This window comes from Thunnus albacares, chromosome 8, assembly GCF_914725855.1.
Source record: "Thunnus albacares chromosome 8, fThuAlb1.1, whole genome shotgun sequence".
NCBI classification, from domain to species: domain Eukaryota; kingdom Metazoa; phylum Chordata; class Actinopteri; order Scombriformes; family Scombridae; genus Thunnus; species Thunnus albacares.
The window spans coordinates 12,676,555-12,698,057 of record NC_058113.1 but is presented as its reverse complement, the minus strand read 5'-3'; positions in this window follow the sequence as shown (position 1 = coordinate 12,698,057).

The following is a 21,503-nucleotide window of genomic DNA, read 5'->3' as shown; positions in this document are numbered from 1 at the left end:
ATTACCGTTTCCAAGCTTCCCCATGGGAATACAAGAGGAAACGAAATGTAAACAAACCAGACATCTGAAAGGAGATATTTGATTCAAACTTTCACCTCCTCTTTTTAAAGGTTGCTTGAAAATGGAAACCTGGACTTTGTTTAGGTTTGTGTCCTCTGGGATTGGTAACATTTGGCCCCTAAGTATTAATTGGTGAACTGACAGAATGTCCACAGCTGCTCAAGGTCTCTACAGAAAATTAAAAATGCTTGAAAGTAAATACAAGATGTAATGTACACTGGGGCTAGCTTCATTTTCAGACTTAACCAGACTGTAGAGTTTAACGTGAACCTCATACTGGTCTTTAAGGATCTCTATAAGTGTTTGAAAGCAGCCAGGCCAAGAAATGACTGTCTGAGTTGCACTGTGATTAAAATCCTGTCTCTGTAGACAAGGACTGATACTTAAATTAAACAACCATCTAATTAGATTACACTCTTTACGTGTGACGCTGAACAGAATCTCTCGTGTATTATTCTTGTTCCCATTTATATTATTTAGTGCTCTGATTTATTGTGCTAGGCAAAATGTGCGCGGAGAGCGGGATCAAGTTTAACGTTAGAATTTGTCACGTATATTTACAAAAATAAGGGCACTTGTTATTAGGTCATGTTAAGTCACCTTGGGGGAGAGAATTAATATCATAAAGTATTCAAGAATGTCAACAACTCGAGATTCAGACCGTCTGGAACAGCGGCCTATCTAAACAATGAGAACATTGTTATTTTCGTAAACCTGTTGACACAAGTCATTGAGGACTGTATTATATGCCAGACAGCTGTTTCGCCATGAACTCAGGGGTAAAGACGGAAAAGGGAAAAAAAAAAGAAATTAATGTGTTAAACCTCAATGAAGTATGATTACATTATCCAGTGTCCCAGGCTGTATACTGTAATCAAACAATTACAGGGCAGCAATTTACTGGTTGACTACCGCTGAACCAGTCAGCTATAGTGTCAAAGCTGACTCTCTTACATGTGATATAAACAGAACAATTACCATTATCAGAGGATATGATCAAGTTTCATAGTTTGACCTAAACAAATGCAAAGACGAGAACATTTTCACAAGATGAGATGCTCCTAAACAGGAAGGTTCCCACGTGGGCCGATGGCTTATTAACCCCTGGAGGGTTAGAGGTAGAAATATGTATAAATGTGTGAGGTCATATGCGAATGTGTTATATTTGTATTTTAAATTAAAGAAAAGAAAGGAGGGAAATAAAAAAGTAAAGAAGAAAGGAAAGAGGCAGTGGAAGGTTTCTCAGTGACAGAAGATGGGGGAAGTTGTAGACACATTGCTTTCAGGCCGACACTCGCTTTGTTCGCCTTTAAAGAGAAAGAACGATAGAAAGAAGACAAGAAAAGAAAGAAAGAACAGAGAAGAAGTAGCACAAGAAATGTAGAAAGTGGCCCCCTCTTGGCAGCCCAGCACCGTCCAACAGACATGCTTTAGGGGCTGCATTGGTGGCATTCTGGTAGAGAATCAGGGTAGCATTCATCCGAGCATGCCACACAGAGCTTCTGTGGCCAATCCACGCTGGAGGCCCTAGGACAGGAAGTTTGTGCCGCTGAAAGCTTGGGACAACACAGCTCAACAGCATCACACACACACACACGCACACACAAACACACAGCGAGAGAAAAGACAGGCTGGTTTCCCACAGGGCAGGACTGAAAGCTACACCATGTTCAGCTGGTACAACATGATGAAAGTGAACTGGAACACATTGTGCTGGACTGCCACCGAAGGGACATCGCGTCTCCGGTGATCTTTTTTAAGCATGAAGCAATGTGGTTTTTTTTGTGTGTAAACCCTATAATGTCAAGCAGAGTTGCTGGAAATACCACTGCCATGTAGCCATCAATCGATTAAGTGACTTAAACTTGTGAAGCAACTGTTGGACAGTAAAGGATTTCTGTAGGACTGATGTTTACAGGGAAGGGATGATGTATTCATAAGTGATCATAGGAGGCCATTTTGCTACAACATAGCTTTTTTTAAATCTATGTAGCAATGTAATCACTGATTAAATGATAAAAAACTGTATTTATGGTACTTTAAGACACTTTACACAGTAGCTGGAGGATTTTATTTTTAACTTTATTTCCTAACAATTTTTCATATCAGATAATTTAATTTTATAAATTTTTAAAATATACTCAGTTGATTTATCAAGTTTTATAGTCAGCAATATTTAAATGAAAAGCAAAAACTGAACACTGTCAGCTATTGCTTATCAGTCCTTTTTGGATGTCGTGTTGAAACAATGAAAGAGTTCAACTTACCTTTCCAATGTGGAGAACTTTACCAGTTAGTGAAGCCAGCAGTGCACATCCCTCACCCACATGGATACACTCCGTGTCAGCCATGTTTTGAGCAAGATTTTGTGTGTTAGGGTCAAAGGCGACCTCTTGACACAAGGAGTTTATACATGCTAATGAGGGCTGCACTCTAACCTCATCTCTAAGTGCATATGGCGTGCACACAGGCTCATTCCTTGTGTTTATGTGGGATCAGCATGTCCATCATTGAACTGAGTGGGAAGGAGCTGGAGGAGGAGGCTGGAAAATCTCATAGGATAGATTTAAGCGCAAGTTTGGAGAGGTATCAAATTCATCTTCAGATTTAAATGAATTTCCTTACTTACTTAGTGAAGTCAGTTTCTAATTAAATCATTTCAATAATCACTTCATAAATATCCTCCATGCGGGTACAGCTCAGCAACTTAACCTACAAACGTGACTGTGGAAATGAATGCCTTATCATTTTACTGTTCTTAGAATTAACTTAATTTTAAAGTTTACAACAGTATTTAAATCCAAATGGTGCCTAATATTATATTTAAACCCACTTTCATTTAAGGAAGTGAACTTTGTTCATTGACAAAGTTCTTTGTCAGACACACGCATGCACACACACACGCACACACACACACACACACACACACACACACACACACACACACACACACACACACACACACACAAAGAAATAAATAAAATTATATGCTTTGGAAAAGTTGCAGCTTTGAAAACTCACTTTTCTCAGCCAAACTTCTCATACATATTTGCAAGAAAATCAAAGCCTCTTTGTGGGGCTGGCCCTAATCCTTTCTCCGGCACATAAAGGATGTACCTTTAAACTGGCTTTCACTCCTCTGACAACCATGCAAATTGGTGAGAGGTAGGATGCCATCTCATTGACATTGTTTGTTAGAATAACATAGCACAGGGGAAAGGTCCCGTCTCTGGCATTCCACTGAAGCCCTCCCCTCTGTGAAGTTGCCTGATGAATTGTCACAAGCTTGTTATTTGCCATTAGATTCTAGCATTTCTTCCTTCTGTTGGCCAAACTAATTCAATCTTTTTGGGGGGTAATCTCATTGAATCCCCCAGGAGGTTTGGGGGAACTTTTCTCCCTTTATTCCCTCTTTTTTTTCTTCTTCTTCTTTTTTTCTCCACAGAGTGCTATACCTGACCCAGTTTATCAGGATGCAGTTTCCTTATGTTATTATCTCAAATTTTATTTTATTATTTTTTTTTTACTTATGTTTTATAATCAGCAGCTACATTTATCATGCCTTATGAAGTCAAGTCTAAAATTCAAGTCTTATGAATTTTAGTTTTTTTCCTACTGTTGTCATGAAAGATTCACATTTATTTAATTATGTTTATCAGTCAAACTGTATTTCTTCAAAGTGCATATCATAAATTAATTTTAACATATTTAAGATACATTGTAGCATTATTGACAGAGTACATTGTTACAAAACAGACATACTGTATTTCTAACACTTTTTTCTATTTAGTTCTTGCTTACATATAAAAAAAGCCAGCAGTATTTATACAAGGATATGAATGATAAAATTCCCCAAACATTAGATTTTTTCTTGAATTTTGACAAAACTATGGTCCAACATCAGTTCTGCTACTGTGTTGATTCTAAAATAATAACGATTAATATAATTTCACAACTGCTCTGTGACAGAATCATGAAAAGAACAGGAATATGTGTGTTTACTCACAATGATCCACCCTAAAGGGTATCAATCAGAAGTCATATTGTAATAAGATCCAGAAGTGTGCTCAGATCAGAGCAGGGCACTGCTAACAACCATATCCTTTTGATAGCAGTGTGACTAAGAGTTTAATTTGGGAGCAGCCGTCACTTCAAAGGGAGATGTGAGTATTTTCCTGCTTATTTGCACCCCCAATGGGGCCTATACATTATAGTATAACCATGCCTTGGTCCTCCGCTCATGCACTAATGCCATCCTGATTGCCTAATTTCTCATGTCAGCAACTTCTTCTGGGGAGAGAGAAGAGGACAATTAGGGGACAATTGAACATGATTGTGATGGGAATGTTCTGTGCAGCAGCAGGCAGCCTGCAAGCCGCCACACTGTAGGCTGGTTTTAGTTAAGAAGAAGATGCATTTTTTTTTTCCAATCCATGTTTTTCTCAAAGTTCATCCTCAGGACACATCAGGAAGCGACTGTGATGGGCAGGCAGTAAGCAGTCACAGAGGGAACATCACGGCTTCTAGCTAATTAAAAACATTTAGAGACTCAGAGCAAACGGTGGAATCACGGGTGGTTTGGATTGTTTGACAATCCATGTGGCTTTGCATATGTGTGTGTCACACCTTACATTTAACTTGTTTATTTACTGTAATTATCACGGGATTACATATGAAAATTGCTCATATTGAAACATTTCTTACTGATTTCATTTTAGACTTTTTGTCAAATGTTTGCATGTGTATTGAAATGTAGAATAAACCTTACAGAACAATGATCAAACAAAGTTATTGCTGCAGTTTTACACTCAAAATCAAATTATACAGCGCTTTTGCGACACAGACATTTCAAATAAAACTGCACACTTCAAAAATTACATTTGTGAACCGGAGATGACCACTGGCAGATTATAACAGCATAAACACTTGTATAGATTAAACTTTGTAAGACACACATTGGACCCACTAAGGTTACATGTACCTAATGTGACTGTGGTTGCATGCTCTGATTAGGTAAGTGCATTCATGTGGCTGGAGAAAACTCACCAAAAGAGAAACTGTCATGTGCTGTTTTAACCAAAGCCAAAAGCTGGCATATGGGTGGTTTTAAGTCTAAGAACATGTGGTTTTCTATAAAAGAAAATACTGTTCAGACTTAAACCCGGCCACTGCCATCAAACTTAAATCTATGAAGTTAAGGGTTGAAGATGTGTATACATGATGAATTAGAATACTTTTAAGGCAAAATGTGTTTAATGGAAAGCCAGAGCAATACACTCAACTTTCTAAGTGCTATCTCGTTTCCAAAATGTCAAACCTTTCAAATATTTCCAGACAACATATTCACTCCTGTGTTGGGATCTTGAGTTTCACTGATACAGTCTTTGGTCAGTGCAGTGATAAATGCGCTGTTGCCAATGCCAAAAAACACAACATCAAAGCTCACCTAAAAAAGGTGAACGTCTAATAATTCCCAGTCACAATTCAACAGTGGCATTATCTGGTTTCGGAGCCATGTATGTATTATCTTCTGTTATTGGACTATTTGTCATAAGAGAGCACTTCCCTTTGTTTAAACAAACCAGCCAGTGTTGCAGGTCCAGAGCAAGTGGGGGGGTGGGGGGTGGGTTGGGGGAGTGGGGGGGGTATTCTGGTTTATCTTTCCTCTAGACAAATAAACTATAATGCTGACTAATAACTGGCCTGGAATGTGAGAAGAGCTTAACTCTCAACTTGGTGTGTTGTTAAGTATAATGAATATTACAGGCCCCTCTGTATACAATACCATGGCTGGGTTTACTTTGCTACACATGGCTGAGGCCTTTAACTGAACATTGACCCCTGACTGAGACAAGAGAATTCACTTACGCATAAATAACAGACTTGAATTAGCATAATGATAAAGGTAAGGAATCATGGGCAACTTTTCAAAGCAAAAGTGATGGGAAATGTCATGTCCAGGAGATGAAAATACAAGTATATTAACACATTTATAGGGTAAAACAATATAAAGGTATACAAATATTTTAGAAATATGCTCATAATTGTTCACAAAACTTTTTCTGGAAATTATGGAGGTACCAAACACATCACTACACTATGATATTATGGAAAACAGTAGATTGTGTCTCTATCAATCACATCACAATGTCTTAACAGAAGTAGAAAGGGGCTGTGTTAGGGCAAATACTTTATACAGAAAATATTGTACATGTACTGCTGATTTTTTTTCATTGCTATACTCATGAACGTACCAAAGTTATTTAATTTCAGTTAAACACACAAAAAGGGCATTATGTCCAAAAATAAGCAGGCAAAAAGGTTCATGCCACTCTGTGTTATGAAGGAAAGAATAGCAGAGTAGCACGGCTGTCCCGTCTGTCTATCGTTAACAGAAGACACAGCGAGGCCACTCGGTGCCTCAGCAGGCTGTAGCTGTCAAGCTTTCCAGTGAGTCAACCGCCCGAGTGATAAGAACACTTTAAAGGAGAAATATTCTCCTCTCCTCCCCTTTAAGAGGAAATCTGCTTAAAATACCATGACTGTCTTAGGGTGTGATCATTGGTGTCTGCTTTAAGAGTAATAAACTCAATACAGTGACTGTTTCCCTCTGTTCCCGGCTCAGTGAGTGGCACAAGCCCTTAAAAGCAGAGAGTTTGTCACTGTTTCCATCCCACTGTAAGCCAAATATCTGCTTTGATGCATTCAACAGGGAAAATAAGCTGTACTGTATGATATAAACTGCTATATGGTGGCAAGTAGACGATCAATACATTGAAATGAACGTTGTGAGATGTTTCTTCATAGAGCGATAATGTCCTCTGTGGAAAGCTTTCCATACATATTTATACAATAAGAGATTGTATGAATAATGGCAACAAACTGACAATGAGATCAAGGTTGAGAGGATCAAAAGGATGTCAGGGGTGAAGTATGAAGGACACTGGATAGGTTACAGTTTGAAAGAGTATTTCCCATCCGCTGCATGTATACGCTGTTGTGGCAGTGCACACAGCTTTAGCTGAAGAAATACAGCTCGACTCCCCTGAGCCCTCTGTCTCTCTCCCATCCCTCCGTGACCTAAATCCCCAGAGGTTTCCAACTGCCTGTCAAAGTTTTGCACCAACTATCGAAATGGGAAGGGGGTTTCTGCGGCATGAATACCCTTTACGATCAACCGAGTTGTAGGTATCTATTTTGCTTGGAGTTGCAGAACTGAGGCAACATTCTGATGAGGACGCGTGGAGGTCAACACCTCGGTGAAAACAATGACAGATGCAGTAGCACGATATAAATTCACCATGGCATCCAGCCTCAGCTCCAACTGTCAGCAGCATCAGAGGGCATCAGGGGAGCCCTCTGCAAAAATGAGGCGGGGGGGGGGGGGGGGAGGAACGAGCAGAGGAGAAAGGCAGCAGAGTTTGTAACAGTGTCTATTACGCTGCACAAGAATTTGCCTGGGAGCTTGGCTTGACAGATTAGCCCAGCGCCCAGATGGGGCAGTGCATCGGTGAAACAAGAGCTACTTTTATGAGGTACGTAACACAAGCCTGGGGTAGCCACGGCAAGGCCTGGTAAGCGATCCCTTGATGAAAGTGAGGGCAGTGCTCCACCTTTCATGTTTCCATAGGTTTTATTTGGAGCGCGCACAGACGGGGCTGCAGACAGAAATGACAGACAATTAAGATTGCACAAAGGCAAGGGAAATTCAGTATCGGGCTACATGACCCCTGCTTGCCGGCAGTATTTCAATGCATATGGCTGCCTTTTGTAATGAAATTCTTAGGGAAAACCTGTGTGTGTGTGAGTGAGAAAGACAGAGAGGAAGAGAGAGAGGGGGAGAAAAAGAAGGCCTGAAGCTCAAGCGATGGGTAAAACATGCAGTTATATATACCTGGCAGATTCCAGTTTCTAAACCCACCTTCATGCATCAAAGAGCCAAAGCAATAGACGGGTGTGGGGATTAATGTGGAAATAAACCTTGGGCTTTCTACATATCAAAGACCAGATAAGCTTATGAAGTTTAATTCATATGTTTTATTCCGCTGAAAAATGGCCATTTGTGATGATGGCTGGGCTGTCCCGGCGGAATGATAGCACGCCGATAACGATCCGGCGCCAACACTTCAACTGAATCCATTTCTAAGGAGAAAGGAACAGGTTTGAGAAATATAAATTAACCTCACCTCGCTGAGAGTGAGAATGGGGGGGTGGTGGGGGGGGGATTCTCCCACAAATGTCCACTGACAGGGATTTCTTCATCCCAATAACTAAGACATCTAGTTTGAGCCATAAAGGAATGATGCCACAGACAGGCAGTCTGTGGCTGCAGACGGAATAGAACATTTTTTGGTGGCGAGAGATGTCTAAATCTCGGAATGGATTTTATATTTCCAGCGTAATATCAAGGGCGAGCAGGTGAGCTTCCTGGGTTTTCATTCTGCAGACACCTAATCTTGATCTCCCTGCACATGTGGATGAGGGAATGAAGTCAGACAGCATTGAAAATGTGTCCATATTGGGAAAGAATTAGAATGAACTTGGCACATGTTTTTTATAAAGTTCTCAGATGAACATCCCCAAACTAATGAAAAATATGTATTGCCTGTGTAGGCAAGAGAGTGGAATTAGGTATGTTTTAAATACATGCATATACACACACATTACATCGGCATGTTAGAGGTGGAATATCAAAACCATGTCAGGATTTCTACATTTTATGGAAGCTCTGCAAATGTATCTTTAGTATACACATATTTCACATGTGTAAGGATGAAAAACAAGACAAGAATGTGTTCTCCCAATCATTGTATATAGTATATAATATTTAAACACACTTGCCTTTTAAAATATATTTAACTACATGCGCCACTGATTTGATATTCTGAGTTTAAAATACAAGAGAACCCTCAGATTAAATGAACTGAACACACAAATAAAATGGAACTAGTGCTTACTGTGGAATTAGTCACACTTTTAGATTATCATTTTGTATTTGTTTGGTTTTTGGGAGATTAAAAAGGAAGAAACAAATTTATCATGTTCGAACAATGATGCTAAGCCAATTTTGTTACAAAAATAATACTGGGGGATCAGGTACAGGATGTTTTCCTTCAGAGCGGCCACCACGACTGGAAACATTTTTCTCATTGAGCATGTAAATTATAACAAAATGTTCCTCTGCAGTCACTTTTCAACAGCACGCTGAAACTCCATGAAGAATTTCTTCTTCTTCCTCTTTTTTTTTTTTTTATTCAGAGAGCTTCTTCACAGTAGAATTTCACCCAGGAGGTTTTACAGGATTGTTCCCTTTAATGAGGCCCTGGAAAAGCTTATTTTCCCATCTGTGGCCTCGCTCGTTCCCATTCAGTTAATCAAATTACACGGCATCTTTAATCTTGCCTTATGAACCAGTTTATTAACTTAAATTCTTCAAACCCTGCAGCAATGAGTGGGTGAGATTCAAAAGAGATCTATATGCAGCGCAGGGAAACGGTGCATTTCTCTCTCTTTGACAGTTAGGCGTAGTGATGATGACACCTCCGATGTATTTTTCACCACAAACAGTGCTCAAAATTGAAATTTACTTTCAAATGGAAGAGTAAACACATTTCAAAATCACAATCTACAAATCATATAACTAGCTTTGTTAATTTTCCAAAAAACAGTGATGTGAGTGCAATCACAGCATACAGTTGGGGACTACTCCAGCCCTCTTGGGTGGAGTTATTAATGGATGCAACTGTTCTGCCAATCCGTTAATCGCAACCACGCTGAACCACATCATATATCACACAGCCTCACTCAGACAGCCAGCCAGCCAACCAATCAGTCAACCAGTCAGGCACTGAGGCAGCAAGCCAACCACAGAATCTACCAGCTAATCAGGCTGTAAGGCAGTCATTCAGTCAGCCAGCCAGGTAGACATGCAGCCGGCTAGACGGCCACTCAGGTAGTCAAAGGTGACAAAGTCAAACCAACAGAACTAAATTCAGAGTCAGCCTGTCTGCCAGCCAAAGCTGTCCTGGCCCATGCCTTGGAGAAAACAAGCAGTATGCAATCTGTACACCATAAACACAATGTGACACTTAGCACCGGGCTGAGCAAGATTTATCACACACACATTCTTGGCTCCTCAGCTAATATACTGCACTCTGCAATTACCGAACTTTCACCTCAGGCTCGCAGGCAATGGCTCTGTGACACCCCTGCCCCTTGCCATTAACATCACCTCTTTTGCCTACCAAAATACTTTCCAAATATCTTACAAGTAGTAAATCTGTTTTTGGGATTGGTACTGAGCAGCATGGCATTTGAGCCCTTCTTGTCAAAGCCAAACTAAAGCTCTCTAAAGCGCAACCAAGTTATGTTTTTAAGCTCTTGATGTATGAAATAGTACATTGGTATTAACAGGGTTCTGCAAACTAGTTGGATGCATAGTCTGTCTAATACGGGCGGTAGGCAGGGTCATATTTCCTTGTTGTTATGGAGCTACAGATTATTTTTAGGTGCACATATTAAAACGTTTATGTTTCACTCAAGTTTCACTGCAGCAAATGAAACTGCATATTCTGACTTGGTCGGACATCTGTAGCGCAAATGACGTACACCAGCGTCTCTCTTTTGCACCACCAGATTCTTACTGTATGACCCAGGAAATAATAAATCATCAAATGCCAAATGTCAGGAGTCATAAAATGATGACATGTTATCCCGGTTGTACTAGGGTCAGATGAATTTGTTCACAGGTTGCTTAGGGACAGACAACAAATACATTTTATGCATGTTGTTAAAGAATCTATTTCACAAAGCTTGTACTATGGGATCTCTGAGTAAACCAAGCCCCTAGTTTTGCTTTCTAAAAGCTGAAAACCCATAGTTGTGTGACAGGTTGGTGTCACATCCAAACATAGTTGAAAAACAGATTGTGAACACATGGTAGACTTTCTGTGTTCAAGAATTTGCCTCACACTGGAATTCAAATGCTATATATTTACTCATTTGGGAGCCTTTCCAAAATAATGATGGATTCCATTCCCAATATCTTATTCCTTTCATTTTGTTATTTGCATTTTTTCCACTCCCCTTGATCTATGATAGCTTCATGCCTTAGCTATTTCAACCAGAATGATGTGAGTGACATTCACCAGAGCAAGCATATTACAAGATAAAATCATTAAAATGGAGCTCAAAAAGAAAAAAAGTGTTTTATTTTCAATATTTATAGCAACAAATACATAATAAAAAAACACAAATAACAGCCTGTTAAAGACACCTCACATGCGCAAAAGCTACATTATATCAATATTATATAGCAAACTGCAAAGGACATGAGATAAAACAAGAAAGGACACTAAAAGAAACTAGTAGACAACAAAAAAGATACATATTAATTGTTAAAACAAATAAAATGACAGAATATTAATTTTATATGTTTAGTACAGAAGATACTGTATGTGTGGAATAATTGTGGAGCTGCTAAATTTTATGGAAATATTTTAAATATTTGATACACACACAAGATTTTCTTTAAGGAACCATATAGTTGTAGATCATAACTCTAATGGCATCTACATAATTGAGGGAATAAAGCCAGATTAAAAGTAAGTTGAGTATATTTTATGATTATAAATGTGTTTATAGGAATGTTAACAATCACAGTGTTTTTTGTTTTTTTGTTTGTTTGTTTTTTGTTTTTGTTTTTTTCAAAGGTTTTAAATCCCTGGCCTAACAACAAAAAAATCAAGAAAAGTGATATATGTTGGAATTAAACCAAACAGACATCTTACAGAGCTCTCAATTTAATGCCCTGACAACTGCAGCAGGATCTTTATGCAAACAGAAGACTGTTGTCAGGGTATAAAATTATCAGACACTTTATTAGGGACATTAGAACGATCATTGATACAATATCAAAAATAGCAGAAGCCCAAGATGTGATCTTTGGTATGCCACATGGTATACAGGAAGAGGGGGGGAATCAGTTCTATAATAAGATACAAGCTGCATCCTTTGATTGTGGTGAGCGAGCAAACAGTGCAGTTCTTACACTGAGATAAAAAAGGTTTTAAACCGTAATTAGTGAAAGACAAAACTCATTTTGATTAGAGAAGTAATTAACAGAAATGTAGAATCTTGGAAAAATAAATAAGCAGGGAACCATGGTTTAAAAAACTTAATTTCTCTTAAAACTCCAATATTTAATTAATGTTTATTAGATCCTCTGATAAGATGATTTGTTTTTATGGTCTATAAATCTAACTGAACAATGTATAACATACAGTATATAACTCTATTCAGTCTAGCACTGTTAACTGTAGTATACTTCAATACAGTCATGGCACCTTTGTCCAATCGGGTTGATTACAACTCACTGAACTCACCCTCACTGCATTGCCAGTATTACCAAAGTGGGAAATGACTTCCTGTTACAAAGCTGGGTACATCTATCAGTCTGTCAGTATGAGACAGTGACGGAAGGGATTAAGCAGTTTGCTGACCCCAGTGCTTCCAACAAGATCTCTGTTGACAGGGTGTAAATACACCAGATAGATTTGGTCACTGTAGTTTATTCTGTAGCCTCAAAGACCGACTGCACATCTAAAATATGACAGAGCCATCATTTTGCCTAAATGGAAGTACAGTAATGAAGGGACAAAAACAGGACACAGCTTAGCTTTGTTTGGCACTATTTAACACATGGGCAACAGATAAAATGCAAATGTTGAAATACTTGTCTCATGTGGTCTGTAATGTCTCATCTCATCACAACCCAGTGCAAAACACCCATGGTTCATCTGTGCGTCAGTCTGTGCCTCTGTGTCCAAAATATACCTTAACTCCAGTGTTGACCCAAGATTTGTTTCCCACAATGTCATTTGAGAGCAGCATGGAAAGAGTATCACTCTGCTGTTGATATGACAAATATAGAGTGGAGCCTTGAGAACGTAGCATAAAGGTCAGCCAGAGTACAGCCGATAAGACTGTATACATCCAAGACCATCAAAGTGCTTTAAAGATGCCCTCTGCATGGTAACAAGTTACCAAAGCTGTTGGCTGTTCACTAAAGCTAATGCTAAGCTATTCTCCTTCGCAGAATGGTGACTTCTGTGAAAACAAACTGTTGAAATGTGATACTTTATTAGACAGTCGCATGTTTACTTAACAGTTTTCAAAGGGTCAAGAGGTCAATTCTTGTTTGAATGACCTTTGCTAATCTCATCCTCATGGCAAAGACGTGTCAGTGTAACAACCATTTGAGAACAAATAACTTCAATTATCATTCATGAAATTTATTTAAATTTTTATTCGAACATTTAAATGTATCTCTTTTCTCATAATCATTATCAATTTTTAGGTTAATGGGTAGAAAAATCTCCTTGAAATTTCCAATAAGACCCACAGTCCAACCAAATTAATATGGAGAAAACACAGAATTGTTTAAAAAAATAATTATTCTCTATTAACAATTCATCTGTTTAAAAAAAGGAAGAGAGAAAGAAAGAAAGAAAAAGAGAGAGATACCGTGTTTCTTCTATTGAATATGCAGGAAAGCAAAACAAAACCTTCCCCAGGCAAACATATGGCGAAAGAATGCCAGGATGGAAATTAGGCCAGAGTTATAATAATATTTGTAGCCAGAAGCCTACTGAGGACGTCTGATACGAAGCCGGTAAATAAATTCATTTCTCAGGTAGGAAACCGCTCAGGTATTATTTCATTCCAATGAGCCAATGTACAGTTGCGGGCCCTCGTCTCATTTGTTCTTCATACAGTATGTTTGTACACATGCTGAGCTGGTCACCTGGCCCAGAGGATTAGAATGCTAACCAGTTTACATTCTGCCCACAGCTTTTGAAATGATTCAATTTTCCTAATCTTGTTTAGCTTTAGAGTATGTGGCTTTGAGGCAATATGGCATCCTTTTTCAATCGTGGATCCTTTGAGGACATTTGCATATCTAAATTTTGCACTGAAATTCAGGACAGGCTCTGCTTTGCGGCCCTCTGAAAAACCCAAACTAAGAAGCATTGCTGGGTCAACCTGGAGGCTTAATATATGTTTGATGTGTAGAGATAGCCACCTGCTTTTTTCCTCTTACTCCAGTTTCTGAGAAATGCTAAACTCCCTCTTGATGTTAATGGGATAGACTGCTATTCTTCATAATTCACATCCTCAGATGTAGAAAGGACATTGAGTTTATTCCTCCCAAATGGATAACATGAATGCTGCTTCTTTTTCTGTGCAAATAAAATATACTCTTAAAGTTTTAGCCATGAGTCATATTTGTTTTCTTGCTCGTTTATTTCCTTCCATCTTTCTTTAATTTCAGATGTTATTGGATAAGTGTGAGCCAAAACATATGAATTGTTGTTTCTCTAACTTTCTTTCTTTTTTTCAAACATAGAACATTTTATATTTTACTTCATTTAGAGAATTTGAGCTAATGACTACTAGCATAATCCTCCAACCATCTGATTCTACAGGCAGACTAAAAGTATTTCAGTCAATTCAAAGATCCCTGCTATGTTGCAAAAAAGAAAAAGAAAAAAAAAACCTACACACCCACATGTCCTTCATTGGTTTTTACTCACAGACCCCGGCTTGCTGCAATTACCTGCAAGAGTTAATGTGCGCCGATCTGTAAAGTAATTGTGAAGTGCTGAGAGGTTTTCCATTCCAAGTGGTCCCCAATGAATTGAGTGTTAAGTCCTCATGGCACGATGATGCAGAAGACATTTGTTCCTCAGATTAAGCCAGCAGGGAAGCAGCAGCAGACTAAATGAAACCAGATTTCCTCCTCATAATATAGTATATACAACTATGCACTGTATCTTACAAGCTTATTTCTATTTTGATGTGCTGGTTGCTGTAAATACTGACACAGAATTTCTCTTTAGGATTTTAGAATTCAGCACCTCTATTGTAAACACTACCTGAGAGGTGTATTTAAAATTAAACATTATAAATAATTTACTAAAAAATCTTGTTGTTGCTGGTTGGCATTTATTTTTTTATGACGATACACTATTATCTACTTTTTTAAAAGTCACAATTTCAGGTTAAGTGTTACTTCAAATAATTACTTTTAGTGATAAATTGTAATTCTGTCAATATTCTAAAATGCTACTTGTACAAAGAGCGTAAACAAGCTTTTATCAGTGGGACTTTAGAGCTCCTTCTCTTGTAAAGGATGCACGTCACATGATATGAATATTGTTTCAGAGGCTTGAAAATATGACATGAAAAAAAAAAGATTAATCTTTCTAATCCCAAAAGACCATCTTGATCTCAGAGCTTGGATGCTCACTGTGAATCGAGTGGAGAAAAAAAAAAAAGTATTAAAAAGGGACAAATATCACTTCTCCATTCGCAGCTAGATGTATGTGATAAAGCGAAATGTCAGCAAAAATACTAAAGCCGTATGTCAGCAGAGCCGGCTGACAGACGGGAGGGAAGAGGTAAAAATGTTCTATCATGTCCGACAAGGTGTTCTTTTTGAGATTTAAAGATCACTGCACAACTTTAAACATGTTTGTCACTTTTTACTCTGACGCAGGGAACTATCATGGGCTTCACAAGAACTTTATCGGCTCAGGCTCAAGGTAAGGGAGAGGGGGAAAAAAAGTCCATTCCCATTTATCTTAGCCAGGTTCCCTTCAAAGGCAACAAATAAATTACAGTGTACATTTGATACAAATTGATTTCTTAACTCAAATAACAATGTTGTCCCCCCGGTCAGGGCCATGTGTCACTCAGTCGCCAGTCTGAGTGAAAGCCTCAATCTGTCTCTGTGATAGAAATAGGGCTGACACATCTCCACCAAGGAATGCTAATCACGCGGGTCTGGCCTGGCCCTTTGTGGGCAGGCCATGATAAGGAAAATCAGTTTCCCCTCCTGTCAGACAGTGGGGCCTGCGCCCTGATCGCTGTCTGGGAGGAAACAAGCCATGGGCCTGGAAGTTACTGTCCTAGTTGTTTTGTTGTCTCGGTGTAGCTACATGACGGAGGAGAGAGAGAAAGAGAGAGGTGTAGGGGAATAGGTGTGGTGAGTGAAAAAAAGAGCGAGGGAAATGGAAGGAAGTCAGGAAGAGGCAGAAGTGACAGGTGAATGGTGGAGGAGCGGGGTGAAAGATCGAGAATGAGAAGGGAAGAGAATGAAGGAAAGAAAGAGACTGTGAGCAAGCAAGAGAAGGAGAGACAGAGAGAGAGAAAGGGAGAGATCAGGACGGATGCTGTGGTTTTAAAGCCTCGGCGGCAGCTGTAGCATCTGAGATGGAGCCGGAGTGAACCCCACTGAATATCTTGAGCCGATCTTATCAACGACTGGGAGAAATGAGATATTGGCAGGAGCTGTTGAGTGCTCTCACAGCTGAGCAGGTTAATAGGGTTGGAAGGCAGGCCACAGGCTAATTGGATTTGCCGTGGCTTGATAAACAGTGGCAAGCCTTTTTTTGCCAGCCAAACATACAGGTCGACTTCACCACCACACTCACTACACACACACGCCCCTCCCTCCCCCCAACACACACACACACACAGCCCACTTCTCTTCCAAACCCCCTCCATAACCACAACAACCTTCTAGAGAGAGACGAGGAGAGCAGAATGAAGGCTATTTTCTTCTCCTTATTCCCAACAGGCCAGACTAGGAGGGTCTGTTTGTGTATCTGTGCGTGTGTGTGTATATGTGTACATGTGTGAAAGAGAGAGAGAGGGAGAGTTGGCCATCTACTGATTTTAATCAAATACCATTTAACCTGTCTGACCTCCAAGAGTCATCACACATGGCCAGATCAAGCAGGGTTGTTCTTCTCTCTTGCTCGGCATTAGAGGAGCCGGTGTAAAGAGGCGCCTCTGTGTAGACTGTTATTTCAACACCTTTTCTTTTAGAAGAAATGCTGGTTTCCACACCATCACCCTTTTTAATCCCAGATCAAAACAAGTTTTATTTATTTGATAAGACACAGTCAGAGCACCATGTTGTGGGAAAGCCTTTGGTAAAAAAATGGATCCTTCAGTTGAAATAATATCTACCGACCAAACTCACATATACAGATAATTGCATTGCAAGTTACATTGTTGAATATAACATGCAATACAAAATGAAAATAACAAAAAAAAAAGTTGGAATTCCAATGAGAATCATACACATCCAATCCATTAAATTTTATCAAATGGACCGTTCTTCTTACAGTGACTTCGTCTGATGTGCCGAGCTGAAACCTCGCTGCTCATCTGGAGGTGTTGTTTTTGTCCAAACAACCGTTAGCAAACACATAAGTGATACCCTACAAATGATCCAGTCAGGTTGTTTACGTGCACAAACCTATGCCCAGCAGGAGGCTCACATCAAAAGACTACACTTCCCACTCTCCTGGTTAAAGGTCGTCCAATCAGCAAACACAAAATCCATACATCTTTGTTTGAGTGTATAAGGCAGAGGCTTCACTCACTAACTTTTGTTCCCACACTTGTTTTGATCACACTCTAGAAGGTGGCCAGTGTTTGATTCTGTGTGTTTTTGCCAATGTGCTGCGTACACTTGCACTGAAGTGGGTAGTGGGACTTATGTGGTGGAATTATTTGTACTTCGAGTGTGAGGGCGAGGAGGAAAGCGTATCCATCAAAATCTATTTACAAGGCGAGGGACTTTGAGGAGCAAGCGACACAGACAGATTCATTTTTTTTTTCTTCTTCCTTTTTTTTTTTTTTTTTTAAGGAATAGTACCCACTGTGAAACACCCTGGGGTGTCACACTGTCCTCATTTATATAAACAGCCCCAACCGGTGGATAACTCCTCTGCATGCTTGGGTGTAGCCAGATTGGCTTAGTTAGTGAGCACCCCACACAAGACAACCCAAGGAAAAAGTGTTTGGAAATAGAGAGGGAGAAAGAGAGGACAGTGCATCAGGCTGCCTCTGGATATCCATTCGCAAAAGAAAAACATCAAGGCTGCAGACAGCTTTGAAAGGAGAAACTAAAACAGTGATTGATGTGGAAAAGGATGTTGGACGTCAACTGTTGGACAGACTGCATTTGGTAAAAGTTCACAAATTTGCAGATAAGCCTCAATGTAAACGCAGAGCGAACCAGCCAAAAGAATGATAATGGCCTTCGGGGACAGGCATGCTACTATCTTTTTGTAAAGTCCATTTTGGGATGGATAGGTTTGTAACATTAGACGAACAAGGCCAATCTTACAGTGTATGTACATTATGTAGGAAAAATTCTATCAGCACTCTCTGAGAGGGATAAGAGCACCGAAAACAAAGTCTTAGTTTGCTCCTAGGGGTCCTGTTAAATGGATACAGTCTTTACATTGTAAGAGGAAGAGTTAAAAAAGAGAGAGAGAGAGAAAGGAGACGGTAGCATGAGAGAAAAAAGAAAGAGAGAGAAGGGAAGGAGACTAAGAAGGAGAGACAGACTTTTCCTTTATCTCTTTATCTCGACTATTGTGGGTGATGGCGGGGTTAGTGGTGGGGATGGGGGGTGGGGGGTGGGGGGGAGCATTTGGCATGGGCCATCTCACAGACTGAATTCATCAGCTCCTATAACTTCAACTTGCCCATAAAGAATTTATGAATCCTCGGATAGTAATCGGCTGCATCCATTTCCTGAAGAAGAAAGGACAACTGATGTCTGTTAAACAGCCCAAAGGGACTGACCTCCACTCTCATCTGATGGATACAGAAGAGGGACACACACACACACACACAGGCATGTATGCAGATACTGTATGTTCAGAATGCGTGTGCTCTCTCACACACGTTCAACACAAACAAACAAATACACACTCCAATGGCAGAGATAAAAATACTTCCACTCAGTAACCTTCTCACACCCTGGACGGCTTGTATTTGAAATGGTAACTACTGTAAACATCGCTTTCTTTCTATCTGCAAAAAACACATTCAGTTGGTTTTACTGAGTTATAACTAGAAATAGTGAGCAGCTATTTATAATTGATGCAGAAAATAGACAAAGATAAACAATTATGTTGGGATCAGATAAGGAAAAGCAAATGTGTTGACAAACCGTCAGTGCAAGGGTAACAGTCCAGGATTCAGGTTATTTGTGCAGACGAACCTGTTGTATCCCATCCATGGATATATTCACAAGAAAACAACAGGAAGACTTTTAAGAACATTTAAATTATGGCTCTTCTAAACATTTCTTAGATGGGTCAAGAGGAAATACAGCCAGGCCCCAAGAAAGCCCCCTAGAAATCAAAAGACAAGTTTATTCAGGTAGTAAACTCAATGCAACTAAAACGTAGCGTATGCAGATATAAGTAGTGTGTCATCGGATTTGCCTTTGCAGTATTCCACATTTATCATATGGCAATGAGACAAGAAAAAGACGTTGCCCACTTAATAAATTACTATGAGATATAGCTACTGATAGCTACCGGGGACAACAAAAGCTCTATCCTCTTCCTCTTTTGGTTGCGCAATAGTTGACGCACTTCCTTTGTACCATAAATCGAGCTTTGATTTTCCCTGGAGATCGTACCCGGTGGTGAACAGACTTGCATAGTGAAAGCGAGGCTTATAGGGAACCAATCTCAACGCAGATGGTGTTATTATTTTATTGCCATTACACTGTGCAATCAACATTTACTTTAAAATGATAAGTTAAAGCAAAAAACTTGTCTATTTCCACTTTAAACAGAGATAAAAATTGTCATGTTCTTTCTGTTTCTTTCTCTCTGTCTCTCTCTCCCTCTCTCTGCAGCAGTAGGTAGCACATAATTAGCACCTTAAGTTGTTTTTGGACCCACAAACTCTTCCAGGTTTGGGATCTGGCTCTGCATGAAATGGACAGAACACAAGCGCCTTATCTGGCATTGCCCATGTTTTCACAGCTGACCATTCCCTTCTTTTTTCCTGACTATCGTCTTTCAGGCTGTGCTCGGATTCCATTCCTCACACATCAGAACGGAGACATTCATCTCAAGGATGACATCTGTGGTGAATTTCTCTATAACCTAATAGTCATTCGGCACAGGAGGGGCTAGGGAGGGGGTTATGATGGTGGGGAATAGGGGATTATGACATATAAAATGCTAAAACCCTGCTAGGTGGGTGTGGGGTGGTTGCCCATAAAGTTCAAATTTGGTAATTCAAGCTAATGTGGTTTGTGGTCCTCCAGAGGCTGGACCATAATCCATGGCATGATACATTCAAGCCCAGATATGTAATACGTTTTACCAAGGCCATAGGTTCCATATAATATCATTAGCTTGCAGTTAACACAAGAATTCGTAAAAGAAGCAAGTGTTCGTTTACTTTCCTCTCAAGAAAAAAGCTGTTAAAGCCAAAAGTAACACCACATTTTACATTGTAGGAACACATGTCATGCATTGAAATGCTTATGTCGGTCTTACATGGTTACAGAGTGGATTGAATTTCTTCTCTATTCTCACACCAGACGTACATCAATTTTGTTAGTGGTTTTAAATCGAGCATTATCAATTTGTACAAACAAATTACAAATCCTCAGTTTATAAGGCTCTTAATACTGTAAAAGACCGCACCCTGACACATTGTCAGACAACGGTGTTTTATGAGAACTATCTTTTGCCCCAACACCTATATGTGATTTGTATCTGCCATGATCCATATGGTGTGGATGATGTGCTTTAAAGAGGCCCATCAGTCAGTTAATCTAAAAGAAAATAGTCGCGGCAGATATCTCCCTCTCTTTAAGACAAACCAAAGAGAGAGAAGGAGAGAGGGGGATTCAAAGCAGAGCAAAATCAGCTCCTCTCAGAGATGGAGAGGGTGGTTTAGAGGGGGATTAAGGCGCTCCCTCACTGTGGAGCCAGCTTTTATAAGGTACATCATATTACTTCAGCTTCACACTTTCATAGATATATTATCATCTGCCTCCCACCAAAGCCTGGCTGTTATGCCTGTGTATTCTGTCTCAAACAAGATTAATACTTACACACTTGTGTGTGTAAGGAAACATAGTGACAGTAAGCTGACAGTACCTACTGTATGTAAAGCTTACGCTCAATTCAATATCTTGTTTAATGTGTGACCCTGTGGAGATCATGCTCTAATGCACTTCAACTCTGGATCAGCTCTGGTACCAAACCTCATGTATAACGTAACTATAGCACTTATATTATCAGATAAATAGTGTTCAGTTTTCCTCTAATGTTTCTAATGAATCTAATACTGTTTCATATATTTGCAATCTAGCTTTGTGACTAACTTGATGTACTGCTATGTCTTTCGAAAAGTTATTGGATGTCCTTCACAAAAACATGGACCGAGACAGGGATCAAACCTCCTGTGAACTGGAGAGGCTGTAACTGCTGCACAACTATCTTTCCATCTATTTACAGCAAGCTGTAGAAAGAGGAATAATGCACAGGTTGTATCCTGGACTTCAGACACATTTCAGGTCCTGACTCAGTTTATCCCCCACC